The following is a 15,530-nucleotide window of genomic DNA, read 5'->3' as shown; positions in this document are numbered from 1 at the left end:
GTGTAATAGACTCGGCTTTAGTAAGCGTATGGCTTGCATACGCCACGACATATTGCCGGAACCCTGGTTTGCGCTGTGCAAGGACAGCGCCGAGGCCGACACCACTGGCATCCGTGTGTACTTCTCTAGGGGCCGTAGGGTCGTAGTGGCGGAGTATGGGAGGCGACGTCAACAAACGACGAAGTGTTGTGAAAGCGTCGTCGCACTGTGATGACCATGAATGGAGAGGCCCGTTATTTTCGAGAAGCTTCGTCAGCGGCGATATGATAGTCGCGAAGTTTCGAATGAATCGCCGAAAGTAGAAACACAGTCCTACGAAACTGCGCAGTTTCTTGACGGATGTCGGCTTGGGGAATTTGGTCACGGCCCGAAGCTTGGCTGGGTCAGGGAGAATTCCGTCCTTGGACACGACGTAGCAGAGTATTGTCAGCTGCCAAGCAGCAAATCGGCACTTCTTTAGGTTCAGTTGCAGACTGGCGTCGCTCAGACGCGTTAACATGCCGAAGGCATTGAAGATGCGTCGAGAAGTCCGGAGCGAAAACGATGACGTCATCGAGGTAGCACAGGCACGTGTGCCATTTCAGGTCACGCAGAACAGTATCCATCAAGCGCTCAAAGGGGGCGGGCGCATTGCACAGCCCAAACGGCATGACGTTGAATTCGTACAAGCCGTCGGGGGTGACAAAAGCGGTCTTCGGTCGAGCGTCCTCAGCCATAGGTACTCGCCAGTACCCTCAGCGCAAATCGAGGGATGAAAAAAATTCTGCTCCTTTCAGGCTGTCAATCGCGTCATCTACCCGCGGTAGTGGGTACACGTCCTTACGAGTGATCTTGTTGAGGCGTCGGTAGTCCACACAGAACCACACAGAACTGTCCTTCTTCATGACGAGAACGACAGAAGATGCTCAGGGGCTGCTAGAGGGGCGAATAACATCGCGGCGAAGCATGTCGTCGACTTGCTCGTTGATTACACGGCGTTCTGTGGGATATACGCAATATGGACGTCGCCGCTGCGGTGGCTGTGCGCCTGTGTCGATGCGATGCGTAACGGTGGATGTGCGGCCGAGAGAAGGTTGAGCGACATCGAAAGAAGAACAAAATTCTTCCAACAGGCCCAAAAGCTGGGAACGCTGGCCCGGCGTAAGGTTGTCGGGTATGAAGGGACCGAATACATCATCGGATGTTGAAGCAGATGTCGAAACAGCACTAAGCGTACAGGAACTTGAGCAGTGCATGTCATCGGGTTGATCCATAACTTGCGCGTCTTCGATGGGTTCCACGCTGCCGATACATTCCCTTCGCACCAACGTAACGCTGTACGGAGATGAGTTCACAACAAAAATAGTGGTGCTGCCGTCAGTGAGTTGCACGGTTGCGAAAGGAACCAGCAAGCTTTTTTTTATGAAAACACCATGAGATGGCGAGAGGAGTGCAGCGGTGTCAGAAAGGCTTGCGCAGTAGAGCGACACCGCCACGGACGAGTTTGCAGGCACTTGAGTGTCGTCTCTGACGAGTAACTTGCTTGCAGCAGATAGACTGTCGGCCGGCGTAAAAGAAGAGAATCGCGTGAGTTCTATTTCTGTTGGTACGCAATGAATGACGGCGTCGTGGCGGGAGAAAAAATCTAATCCTAGGATGACGTCGTGAGAGCATGAAGGAATTATGATGAATTCGACCACATACATCACGTCCTGAATCATAAGGCGGGCTGTGCACATCGCTGTAAGGTGAATGCTTTGGGCGCTGGCTGTACGGAGGGAGAGCCCGCAAAGCGGCGTGGTCAATTTGCGCAGTAATCGCCTAAGTTTTGCATCCATCACGGATACGGTGGCTCCAGTACCTACAAGGGCTGATGCACGAACGCCATCCACAAGCACGTCTATCACGTTCAACGGGCTTTCCTGAGGGCTTCCGTAGTTCGACAGCGTCGCAGCCCTTGCCTCGTGGACTGCGACGACTAGTTTTCCTGGTCGCCTTCGAGTGGACGCGGCCGCATCGGTGACAGTGAGCGACGTCGTGGATATGGTGAAAAGCGGGTACATGGAACGGGGCGGGACGACGGTGACATAGGCGGCGGTTGGTCATAAGAGCGGCTTGACTGGCTGGGAAAGTTGGGGGTGACCTGCGGTTGCTGCACACGATTGCAGTAGCATGCTACATGACCAACGCAACCACAAGCAAAGCAGATGGGGCGATTGTCAGCAGTGCGCCATCGGTTCGCGGGTCCCATCCATGTCGCAGAACGCGATTGGCGAGCCGGCTGCTGATATGAGTGCATGGTAGGCGGCACTCGGGGCACGTGGGTGACGCCGGCGTATGTAGGCGAGAAAGTTTCTCCGAAGGCCTGGGGCCTCGCGACGGTTTGGGTGTAACCGAAGGAACAGTGACAGAAATCGGTGGGGGTGGCCTGGCGACAACTCGGGCGTAGCTGAGTAGCGCAGATACAGGAGGTGGCTGGTGGTATTCAGGAACGACCTCCACGATTTCCTGCTGAATGGCTCGGCGGAGCGGAGGTGGAAGTGTACTTGATGGCTGTTGAGCATGTTGTGGGGAAGCAAAAGCCAGTAAAGAGACCTGGTGGGCAACTTCCTCACGCACGAACGACTTGATTTCGGAGAGCAAGGTCGCGTGGTCAGGAACTGCTGACAAGGCCGAGAGATCAGCATCACGTGGTGGTGGTCGACGGGTCATCAAACGCTGCCGCCGCAGCTTGTTGTAACTTTGGCATAACGCAATGACTTCTGCCACAGTGCGGGGGTTCTTTGCCAGGAGCATGGTGAAGGCATCGTCGGCGATGCCTTTTAAAACATGCGTGATTTTGTCATCCTTTGACATGTTCAGGTCGACTTTCTTGCACAAGTCAAGGATGTCCTCGATATAACTTGTGAAGGACTCGCCGGTGTGCTGGGCTCGTTCACGTAAACGCTGTGCAGCTTGCAGCTTACGAACGGCCGGACGGCCGAACACGTCGACGACAGCAGTTTTAAAAGCGGACCAATCAGGGAAATCAGATGCGTGGTTGTTGTACCACATGCCGGCCACACCCGCGAGATAGAAAAACAGGTTGCCGAAATTACCTGCCTCGTCCCAATGGTTGGGGACGCTCACGCGTTCGTACATGGCCAGCCAGTCCTCGACGTCGGTGCCATCCACGCTGGTGAAGACAGGAGGGTTGCGGATGCTGGGGACACCGGGACATGACGTCGGCGTAGGAGGAAGCGTTTGCTGAGCGTCGTCCTGGTGCATGGTAGAAGGCACGGTACGGGATCGAAGCTCCAAGGGTATCGAATTCGGACCGAAGGTGTTTGAAGGGCATAGCACTCTCAGCACTTCCACCAAATTGTTAAGAGGTTTACTGGCCGACACTCTGCGATGATTCACGACAGCGACAGTCAATGCGGAGACCGACTCTCTGCAAGAGCTGCTCTTCTTCTTATAAAAAAGGGCGACCCACTAGAAGGCGCTGGAGAGGACGACCCACTGTTCAAAGGCTTTACCACATAGTAAATACTTAGAAAACAGCAGGTGGCCAAACCAAAAAGAACTATAAGTTAAGAAGAAAGTGAAGGAAACAGAGACTGACATGTGGAGAATTGGCTTGACTAAGAAGTACGCAGTAGAGATCTATCGAACTTTTAAGCAAGAAACCCCAAAGCAGGCAAGGACGTGAATACGGAAAATCTGAGGCCCATATCACTGACTTCGTGCGCGGGCAAGCTTATGGAGACAATGGTACGGGATCGCGTCTCCCCATATTTTAAGGGCAAGGGTTTCTTTGCAGACACCATGTTTGGGTTTTGCCCACACATGTCTGCACAGGACGTCTTTCTCCAGCTCCATAGGGCCGTCATACAGCCCATAACTATGCAACACAATGATAAAGCCATCCTCGCACTTGATATTAAGGGGGCTTTCGACAATGTTAAACACAGCAGCATCCTGGCTAACTCTAGTTCGACCGATTGCGGGGCTAAGGCCTTTGCATATGTCAGAGATTTTCTCTCTAAACGCCAGGCACTTCTTCGGATCGAGGACGAGGAATATGGCCCGTACATTATGGGAACACGGGGTACCCCACAAGGAGCAGTGTTATCACCGCTCCTTTTCAACATTGCTATGATGCGCCTTCCAACCGAATTGGCCAGGGTGGAAGGCACACAACACGCAGTATATGCCGATGATATTACAATCTTGATCACTGAAGGGAGCCTTGGTGAAATGCAGGAACGCCTTCAGCAGGCCGCATCCATAGTCGAGGCGTATGCCTACGATTGTGGACTCCAATGTGCTCCAAACAAATCAGAGCTTCTGCACGTTAGAGCGAAGCCAAGAGATAAGTCAACCATACACATCTCCCTGTCTGGGGTTCCCATCAGAGAGGTAGAGGAGCTCTGGATTCTGGGCCTGTTCATTCGCCACAGACTCAGACGGGACTCCACTATAGCGAAACTCAAGAGAATAGGCGAACAGGTAGGGCGCATGATCCGCCGCGTTTCCAACAAGCGGGGTGGTCTGCGGGGCAGGGACGCGCTTCGGCTCGCCCATGCCTTCGTGACTAGCTGGATCCTCTACGCCGTCCCATACCTACGCACTAACAAGCAAGAAGACGAAAAAATAGATGCCATCATTCGTAAGGCTACTAAACGAGCTCTGAATCTCCCGGTGGCAACTTCCAACGCCAAACTGAGGGCGTTAGGTGGGCTCAACTCCTACCTGGAGTTGCGGGAGGCCCACATTATGAGTCAATATACGCGGCTCGTGCAGACGGCTCCCGGGCGCCGCCTGCTGAACCGCTTACATATACAGCACACTTGCACTGCAGAGGAGGCGGAGCGTATTCCGGAACTGTGGCGGCATATGCTCTCGGTCTCTCCACTCCCCAGTAACATGGATAAGCACACGCACGAAAGTAGAAGACAGGCGTGGGCTCGGACATTTGAGAGGCAACACGGCTCCCGACCTGGTGTCTTCTCCGTAGATATAGCAGGGCCTTCGCCCACGGGATTTTACACGGCCTTTGTAGTTCACCGGGAAAATCATGCCAATGGGCTCTCGTTCCGAGCACAAAATCCAGAGCGCGCTGAGGAAGTCGCGATAGCGCTTGCTGCTGCGGACCCCAACTCGAAAGTTATCATCACGGACTCCCGGAAAGCATGTGCTCATTACTTGACAGGAGAGATATCCCCCCTAGCCAGCCAAATTCTAAAACGGGCTCTCGCTGATCCAGCCCCGAAACGCATCGTATGGGCTCCTGGCCATCAGAGCTTACGAGGTAATGAGGCCACTGACGCGGCCGCCCGAGCGCTTACCCACCGGGCTCCTCACCTTGGCTCTTATGACTCGGAGGCCAATACACCGCTGCTGCGGTTCAAAGAAATTCTGACCTATTATCGCGACACTCAACGCCTTTACTCGGCTCCTGCAAAGGGGCTGAGTAAGGCGGAAGAGCGAACTCTAAGGCGCCTGAACAGGTACTCTACTCTGTCTTGCAATCCTAAAACATTTCGATGCGAAGACAGATGGGTGGTGCCCACACTGGGGGGAGACGTGTGATATCTTCCACATTGTATGGGCATGTCCGAAAAATCCCCACCTACCCCCTTCCCCTACCCCTTCCCGAGAGGCATGGGAGACTGCCCTCCTCAACTGCTCATCACTAGAGTTTCAACGGGCTCTGGTGAGACGGGCGCGAGTAGGGGCCTCGTCATGCGGTGTCCCGGACTAAGGACGCCGACCATGTAGCGGGGTCATGCTTTGGCCCCGTTGCTCTCTCTTTTATAATAAATGTTTTTCTTCATCATCATTTAAGCAGGAAATTGCCAAGGAAAGGAATTATGATAATACTCGGGGTAGTTCTCTACTGTTGAGGCAAGGACGGGAGTATTGCGAACCAAGACATATCGGGCCAAATACGAAGGGGTAGACACAGAATGCAGTGCGTGTAGAGAAGAAGAATAAACTGCCGAACACTTGATAATGTTCTGTAAAGGGCTTCACCCTATAGTTCAGGATGATGGCGGAGAGTTTTTCAAAGCACTGGGGTTAGGGACAGGGCGGGCAAAATAGACTTTAAGCGGATAGAATTAACTAGAAGGATGTAATCTGATTGGTGGCTAAAGTCAAGGCACGAGTGAGTTAAACCCTACACTGCAAAGTACGAATCCTCAACCTCACTATTTAAAGGGGAAAAAAGATAAATCTAGTGGTTAGTTCACTAATAATTACAGTTAGGTGGCGTTAGCCACCGCCCGATCTAAAGGGTACAGCCACATCCATCCATCCATCCACCCATCCATCCACCCATGCATTTGCGTCCAATACTTGAGCTCCGCAAGCGCTGCGAAGCCTGCAAGAGGCCGAGCCGCGCGAGGCCAACTAATATTTTCCTGCATTTGTGGAGTGTGTTTTTTTACATAGTGCTTTATTGTATAAGAACTACTCGATTGCTTTCACAGTACTGGCGCTTTGCAATACCGAATGAAGATCATTTCGTGGCATACATTTCGCCATCCGCTACTGCCCGCCCCCCCCCCAAAAAAAAGACGCAGATTCCACGTAACTTGGGAATCAAATCCATGCAAGGTGACTGTTGTAATATTTTATTAGGCGAAACAATATGAAGTGGCGCTAAGTATATGCATGAACTTGGATAGTCAACACTGGAACCAGCATTGGCGTTTCACGGACATTTGGCTCTCCTAGTAAAGTATTTCGAAGACCCTAAGTTAAGGGGGTGATCGTGAGGGCACCCAGACGTAGGTGATTTGATAGATAGATAGATAGATAGATAGATAGATAGATAGATAGATAGATAGATAGATAGATAGATAGATAGATAGATAGATAGATAGATAGATAGATAGATAGATAGATAGATAGATAGATAGATAGATAGATAGATAGATAGATAGATAGATAGATAGATAGATAGATAGATAGATAGATAGATAGATAGATAGATAGATAGATAGATAGATAGATAGATAGATAGATAGATAGATAGATAGATAGATAGATAGATAGATAGATAGATAGATAGATAGATAGATAGATAGATAGATAGATAGATAGATAGATAGATTTTCAAAGTGGCTGCAGTAAGCAAAGAAAGTAATTTTAAAAACTATTGACAGGATAACCACCACAGTTATTTCTTTAAATGTGCTTTGTTCTTGAGAGCAATAATTATTACAGAAGACCCTAGAACCTTTACCTCTTAGCCTGCATTTCATTAGGATATGAGTGAAAACAAAGAATGATAACATGCCAGTGAATAATCTGACACTCACCCTATATCATACTCAAAACGTTGTTGGATAGGAAGTCCGACGTTGACATGGGAGAAAACTGTGTGAATAAAATTCAAAAGGGTATTTTCGATTTTTAGATAAATAATATTATTTGAAATTTTGCCTAAACAACGATTTCATTCCCGACACCGTTCACCCTAATCTGAAAAGATAGTTCGGTGGAGTAACTCTCAGAATGCTTTTCTCACACGACAGCCTTTGGATTCAGCCTTCTGTCTGCCCTCTTGATTCAACTTTTTCATTCAGCAAAACCGGCCTGGATTCGTTGAGGCGGGGAACAAGACACATTTTCCTTGTTCGACAGATAACTTTTTTGACACAGCGGCAAAATACACGTCCTTTCTTTGCATTGCCGCTTAGCTTTTAACACCTCAGGGTGTTGCAGTGTACATATGGCACCATCGAACTAAGCAGTAAATCAGATGGCAGCTTTCACACACTGATTTCAAACGTGGCGATGCTCCGGCAGAAACAAGACGAGAGGAATTTCGCGCGTTCATGGATGGATGGATGGATGGATGGATGGATGGATGGATGGATGGATGGATGGATGGATGGATGGATGGATGGATGGATGGATGGATGGATGGATGGATGGATGGATGAATGGATGGATGGATGGATGGATGGACGGACGGACGGACGGACGGACGGACGGACGGATGGATGGATGGATGGATGGATGGATGGATGGATGGATGGATCGATGGATGGATGGATGGATGGATGGATGGATGGATGGATGGATGGATGGATGGATGGACTGATGGTTGGATGGATGGATGGATGCTTATATTGCAAATGCTTATATATGCAAATGCTTATATTTGTTTGATGCGCAAGTGGCCCGTGCATGCATTTATTTCGTATCATGTTATGCTCTTCTGCTCACGCTGGCTTTACCGCAGTGCTTTCGCGATGCAGTGAAGCTTAATCATTTTTTGGTACTTGTCTTTTTTCTCCCTGAAACGGACGTGCCAAGGTGCATATTTGGCCTGAGAAGTCGCAAATGCTTAAATTTATTTGATGCACAAGTGGCCTGTATATGCATTCATTTCCCACCATGTAATGCTCCTCTGCTCACGCTGGCTTTAGCGACGCGCTTTCGCGATGCAGTGAAGCTTAACTATCCTTTTGTCTCCATGAAACGGATGTGCCAAGATGTATATTTGGCATGAGCAGTTGCAAATGCTTATATTTGCTTGATGCACAAGTGGCCTGTATATGCATTCATTTCGTATCATGTAATGCTCTTCTGCTCACGCTTGCTTTACCGCAGTGCTTTCGCGATGTAGTGAAGCTTAATCATCCTTTTGTCTCCCTGAAACGGACGTGCCAAGATGTATATTTGGCATGAGCAGTCGCAAATGCTTATATTTGTTTGATGCACAAAAAGCCTGTTTATGCATTCATTTCGTATCGTGTAAAGCTCTTTGCTAACGCGGGCTTAATCGCAGTGCTTCGCGATGCAGTGAAGAATAATCATCTTTTGGTAATTGTCTTTTTCTCTCCCTGAAACAGACGTGCCAAGATGCATATTTGGCCTGAGATGTCACAAGTGCTTATAATTGTTTGATGCACAAGTGGCCTGTATATGCATTCATTTCGTATCACGTAATGCTCTTCTGCTCATGCTGGCTTTACCGCAGTGCTTTCGCATTGCAGTGAAGCTTAATCATCTTTTTGTCTCCCTGAAACGGACGTGCCAAGATGTATATATGGCATGAGCACTTGCAAATGCTTATATTTGTTTGATGCACAAGTGGCCCATGCACGCGTTACTTTGGTATCATGTAATGCTCTTCTGCTCACGCTGGCTTTGCCGCAGTGCTTTCGCGATGCAGTAAAGCTTAATCATATTTTGGTAATTGTCTTTTTGTCTCCCTGAAACGGACGTGCCAAGATGCATATTTGGCCTGGGCAGTCGCAAATGCTTATATTTGTTTCATGCACAAGTAGCCTGTATATGCATTCATTTCGTATGATGTAATGCTCTTCTGCTCACGCTGGCGTTACCGCAGTGCTTTCACGATGCAGTGAAGCTTAATCATCCTTTTGTCTCCCTGAAACGGACGTCCAGGTTGTATATTTGGCCTGAGCAGTCGCAAATGCTTATAATTGTTTGATGCACAAGTGGCCCGTGCATGCATTCATTTCGTATCATGTAATGCTCTTCTGCTCCCGCTGGCTTTACCGCAGTGCTTTCGCCATGCAGTGAAAGTTAATCATCTTTTGGTAATTGTATTTTTCTCTCCCTGAAACGGACGTGCCCAGATGCATATTTGGCCTGAGAATTCGCAAATGCTTATATTTTGTGATGCACAAGTGGCCTGTATATGCATTCATTTCGTATCATGTAATGCTTTTCTACTCACGCTGGCTTTACCGCAGTGCTTTCGCGTTGCAGTGAAGCTTAATTATCTTTTGGTAAATGTTTTTTTGTCTCCCTGAAACGGACGTGCCAAGATGCACAATTGGCCTGAGCAGTCGCAAATGCTTATATTTGTTTGATGCACAAGTGGCCTGTATAAGCATTCATTTCGTATCATGTAATGCTCTTCTGCTAACGCTGGCTTTATCGCAGTGCTTTCGCGATGCAGTGAAGCTTAATCGTCCTTTTGTCTCCCTGAAACGGACGTGCCAAGATGTATATTTGGCATGATTAGTCACAAATGCTTATATTTGTTTGATGCACAAAAGGCTTGTTTATGCATTCATTTCGTATCATGTAAAGCTCTTCTGCTAACGCGGGCTTTACCGCAGTGCTTTCGCGATGCAGTGAAGCTTAATTATCCATTTGTGTCCCTGAAACGGACGTGTGAAGATGCATATTTGGCATGAGCAGTTGCAAATGCTTATATTTGTTTGATGCACAAGTGGCCTGTGCATGAGTTCATTTCCTATCATGTTCGTATCATGTAATGCTCTTCTGCTCACGCTGGCTTTACCGCACCGTTTCGCGATGCAGTGAAGCTTAGTCATCCTTTTGTCTCCCTGAAACGGACGTGCCAAGATGTACATTTGACATGAGCAGTGTCAAATGCTTATATTTGTTTGATGCACAAGTGGCTTGTTCATGCGTTCATTTCCTATCATGTTCCTATCATGTATTGCTCTTTTGCTCACGCTGGCTTCACCGCAGTGCTTTTGCAATGCAGTGAAGCTTCAACATATTTTAGTATCTGTCCTTTTGCTTGCGAGAAACGGACGCGCCAAGATGCATATTTGGCCTGAGAGGTTGCAAATGCCTATACTTGTTTGATGCACAAGTGGCCTGTGCATGCATTCATTTCCTATCAAGTAATGCTCTTCTGCTCACGCTGGCTTTACCGCAGTGCTCTCGCGATGCAGTGAAGCTTAACTATCCTTTTGTCTCAATGAAACGGACGTGCCAATATGCATATTTGGCCTGACCAGTCGCAAATTCTTATATTTGTTTGATGCACAAGTGGCCTGTATATGCATTCATTTCGTATCATGTAATCCTCTTCTCCTAACGCTGGCTTTACCGCAGTGCTTTCGCGATGCAGTGAAGCCTAATCATCCTTTTGTTTCGCTGAAACGGACGTGCCAAGATGTATATTTGGCATGAGCAGTTGCACTTGCTTATATTTGATGCACAAGTGGCCTGTACATGCATTCATTTCATATCATGTAATCCTCTTCTGCTAACGCTGGCTTTACCGCAGTGCTTTCGCGATGCAGTGAAGCTTAATCATCCTTTTGTCTCCCTGAAACGGACGTGCCAAGATGTATATTTGGCATGAGCAGTCGCACATGCTTATATTTGTTTGATGCACAAGTGGCCTGTACATGCATTCATTTCGTATCATGTAATCCTCTTCTGCTAACGCTGGCTTTACCACAGTGCTTTCGCGGTGCAGAGAAGCTTAATTATTCTTTTGTCTCCCTGAAACGGACGTGCCAAGATGTATATTTGGCATGAGCAGTTGCACATGCTTATATTTGTTTGATGCACAAGTGGCCTGTGCATGCGTTCATTTCCTATCATGTTCGTATCATGTAATGCTCTTCTGCTCACGCTGACTTTACCGCGGTGCTTTCGCGATGCAGTGAAGCTTAATCATCTTTTGGTAATTGTCTTTTTGTTTCCCTCAAACGGACGTGCCAAGATGCATATTTGGCCTGAGCAGTCGCGAATGCTTATATTTGTTTGATGCACAAGTGGCCTGTGCATGCGTTCATTTTGTATCATGTAATGCTCTTCTGATCACGCTGGCTTTACCGCAGTGCTTTCACGATGAAGTGAAGCCTAATCATCTTTTGGTAATTGTCTTTTTGTCTTCCTGAAACGGACGTGCCAAGATGCATATTTGGCCTGAGCAGTCACAAATGCTTATATTTGTTTGATACACAAGTGGCCCGTGCATGCATTCATTTCGCATCATGTAAAGCTCTTCTGCTCTCGCTGGCTTTACCGATGTGCTTTCGCCATACAGTGAAGCTTAATCGTCTTTTGGTCATTGTCTTTTTCTCTTCCTGATACGGACGTGCCAAGATGCATATTTGGCCTGAGCAGTCGCAAATGCCTATATTTGTTTGATGCACAAGTGGCGTGCATATGCATTCATTTCGTATCATGTAATACTCGTCTGCTCACGCTGGTTTTACCGCACTGCTTTCGCGATGCAGTTAAGCTTAATCATTCTTTTGTCTCCTCGAAACGGACGTGCCAAGACGTATATCTAGACTGAGCAGTCGCAAATGCTTATATTTGTTTGAAGCACAAGTGGCCCGTGCATGCATTCATTTCGTATCATGTATTGCTCTTCTCCTCACTCTGGCTTTACCGCAGTGCTTTCGCCGTGCAGTGAAGCTTAATCATCTTTTGGTAATTGTCTTTTTGCCTCTCTGAAACGGACCTGCCAAGATGCATATTTGGCCTGAGCATTCCCAAGTGCTTATATTTCGTGATGCACAAGTGGCCTGTATATGCATTCATTTCGTATTATGTAATGCTCATCTGCTCACGCTGGCTTTACCGCAGTGCTTTCACCATGCAGTGAACCTTAATCATCTTTTGGTCATTGTCTTTTTGTCTCCCTGAAACAGGCGTGTCAAGATGCATATTTGGCCTGAGCAGTTGCAAATGCTTATATTTGTTTCATGCACAAGTGGCCTGTATATGCATTCATTTCGTATCAAGTCTGGTCTTCTGCTCACGCTGGCTTTACCGCAGTGCTTTCGCGACGCAGAGAAACTTAATCAATATTTTGTCTCCCTAAAACGGACGCGCCAAGATGTATTATTGGCATGAGCAGCTGCAAATGCTTATATTTGTTGGATGCACAAGTGGACTGTGCATGCGTTCATTTCCTATCATGTTCTTATCGTGTAATGCTCTTCTGCTCACGCTGATTTTACCACAGTGCAGTTGCAATGCAGTGAAGATTATTCATCTTTTGGTTATTGTCTTTTTGTCTCCCTGAAACAGTTGTGCCAAGATGTATATTTGGCATGAGCAGTTGCAAATACTTATATTTGTTTGATGCACAAGTGGCCCATGCATGCATTCATTTCGTATCATGTAACGCTCTTCTGCGCACGCTAGCTTTACCGCAGTGCTATCGCGATGCAGTGAAGCCTAATCATCTTTTGGTAATTGTCTTTTTGTCTCCCTGAAACAGACGTGCCAAAATGCATATTTGGCCTGAGATGTTGCAAATACTTATATTTGTTTGATGCACAAGTGGCCTGTTTATGCATTCATTACGTATCATGTAATGCTCTTCTGCTCACGCTGGCTTTATTACAGTGCTTTCGCAATGCAGTGAAGCTTAATCTACTTTTTGTCTCCCTGAAACGGACGTGCCAAGATGTATATTTGGCATGAGCAGTTGCAAATACTTATATTTGTTTGATGCACAAGTGGCCCATGCATGTGTTCATTTCGTATCATGTAATGCTCTTCTGCTCACGCTGGCTTTACCGCAGTGCTTTCGCGATGCAGTGAAGCTTAATCATCTTTTGGTAATTGTCTTTATGTGTCCCTGAAACGGACGTGCCAGGATGCATATTTGGCATGAGAAGTCGCAAATGCTTATATTTGTTTGATGCACAAGTTGCCTGTATATGCAATCATTCCGTATCATGTAATGCTCTTCTGCTCACGCTGGGTTTACCGCAGTGCAATTGCAATGCAGTAAAGATTAATCATCTTTTTGTAATTGTCTTTTTGTCTACCTGAAACAGACGTGCCAAGATGTATATTTGGCATGAGCAGTTGCAAATACTTATATTTGTTTGATGCACAAGTGGCCCATGCTTGTGTTCATTACGTATCATTTAATGCTCTTCTGCTCACGCTGGCTTTATTGCAGTGCTTTCGCAATGCAGTGAAGCTTAATCTACTTTTTGTCTCCCTGAAACGGACGTGCCAAGATGTATATTTGGCATGAGCAGTTGCAAATACTTATATTTGTTTGATGCACAAGTGGCCCATGCATGTGTTCATTTCGTATCATGTAATGCTCTTCTGCTCACGCTGGCTTTACCGCAGTGCTTTCGCGATGCAGTGAAGCTTAATCATCTTTTGGTAATTGTCTTTTTGTCTTCCTGAAACGAACGTGCCAAGATGCATATTTGGCCTGAGCAGTCACAAATGCTTATATTTGTTATATACACAAGTGGCCCGTGCATGCATTCATTTCGTATGATGTAATGCTCTTCTGCTCACGCTGGCGTTACCGCAGTGCTTTCACGATGCAGTGAAGCTTAATCATCCTTTTGTCTCCCTGAAACAGACGTGCCAAGATGTATATTTGGCATGATTAGTCACAAATGCTTATATTTGTTTGATGCACAAGTGGCCTGTATATGCATTCATTTCGTATGATGTAATGCTCTTCTGCTCACGCTGGCGTTACCGCAGTGCTTTCACGATGCAGTGAAGCTTAATCATCATTTTGTCTCCCTGAAACGGACGTGCCAAGATGTATATTTGGCATGAGCAGTTGCAAATACTTATATTTGTTTGATGCACAAGTGGCCCATGCTTGTGTTCATTTCGCATCATGTAATGCTCTTCTGCTCACGCTGGCTTTACCGCAGTGCTTTCGTGATGCAGTGAAGCTTAATCATCTTTTGGTAATTGTCTTTTTGTCTCCCTGAAACGGATGTGCCAAGATGCATATTTGGCCTGAGCAGTCGCAAATGCTTTAATTTGTTTGATGCACAAGTGGCCTGTATATACATTCATTTCGTATCATGTAATGCTCTTCTGCTCACGCTGGCTTCACCGCAGTGCTTTCGCGATGCAGTTAAGCTTAATCATTCTTTTGTCTCCCTGAAACGGACGTGCCAATATGTATAATTAGCCTGAGCAGTCGCAAATGCTTATATTTGTTTCATGCACAAATAGCCTGTATATGCATTCATTTCGTATGATTTAATGCTCTTCTGCTCACGCTGGCGTTACCACAGTGCCTTCTCGATGCAGTGAAGCTTAATCATCCTTTTGTTTCCCTGAAACGGACGTGCCAAGATGCATATTTGGCCTTAGAAGTCACAAATGCTTATATTTTGTGATGCACAAGTGGCCTGTATATGCATTCATTTCGTATCATGTAATCCTATTCTACTCACGCTGGCTTTACCGCAGTGCTTTCGCGTTGCAATGAAGCTTAATTATGTTTTGGTAAATGTCTTTTTGTCTCCCTGAAACGGATGTGCCAAGATGCACATTTGGCCTGAGCAGTCGCAAATGCTTATATTTGTTTGATGCACAAGGGGCCTGTATAAGCAATAATTTCGTATCATGTAATGCTCTTCTGCTAACGCTGGCTTTATCGCAGTGCTTTCGCGATGCAGTGAAGCTTAATCGTCCTTTTGTCTCCCTGAAACGGACGTGCCAAGATGTATATTTGGCATGATTAGTCACAAATGCTTATATTTGTTTGATGCACAAAAGGCTTGTTTACGCATTCATTTCGTATCATGTAAAGCTGTTCTGCTAACGCGGGCTTTACCGCAGTGCTTGCGCGATGCAGTGAAGCTTAATTATCCATTTGTGTCCCTGAAACGGACGTGTGAAGATGTATATTTGGCATGAGCAGTTGCAAATGCTTATATTTGTTTGATGCACAAGTGGCCTGTGCATGCGTTCCTTTCCTATCATGTTCCTATTATGTAATGCTCTTCTGCTCACGCTGGCGTCACCGCAGTACTTCTGCAATGCAGTGAAGCTTCAACATATTTTAG

This window comes from Rhipicephalus microplus, chromosome 6 (genome assembly GCF_043290135.1).
Source record: "Rhipicephalus microplus isolate Deutch F79 chromosome 6, USDA_Rmic, whole genome shotgun sequence".
Lineage (NCBI taxonomy): Eukaryota > Metazoa > Arthropoda > Arachnida > Ixodida > Ixodidae > Rhipicephalus > Rhipicephalus microplus.
The sequence above is the reverse complement of the archived record's forward strand: the minus strand, read 5'-3'. Positions refer to the sequence as shown.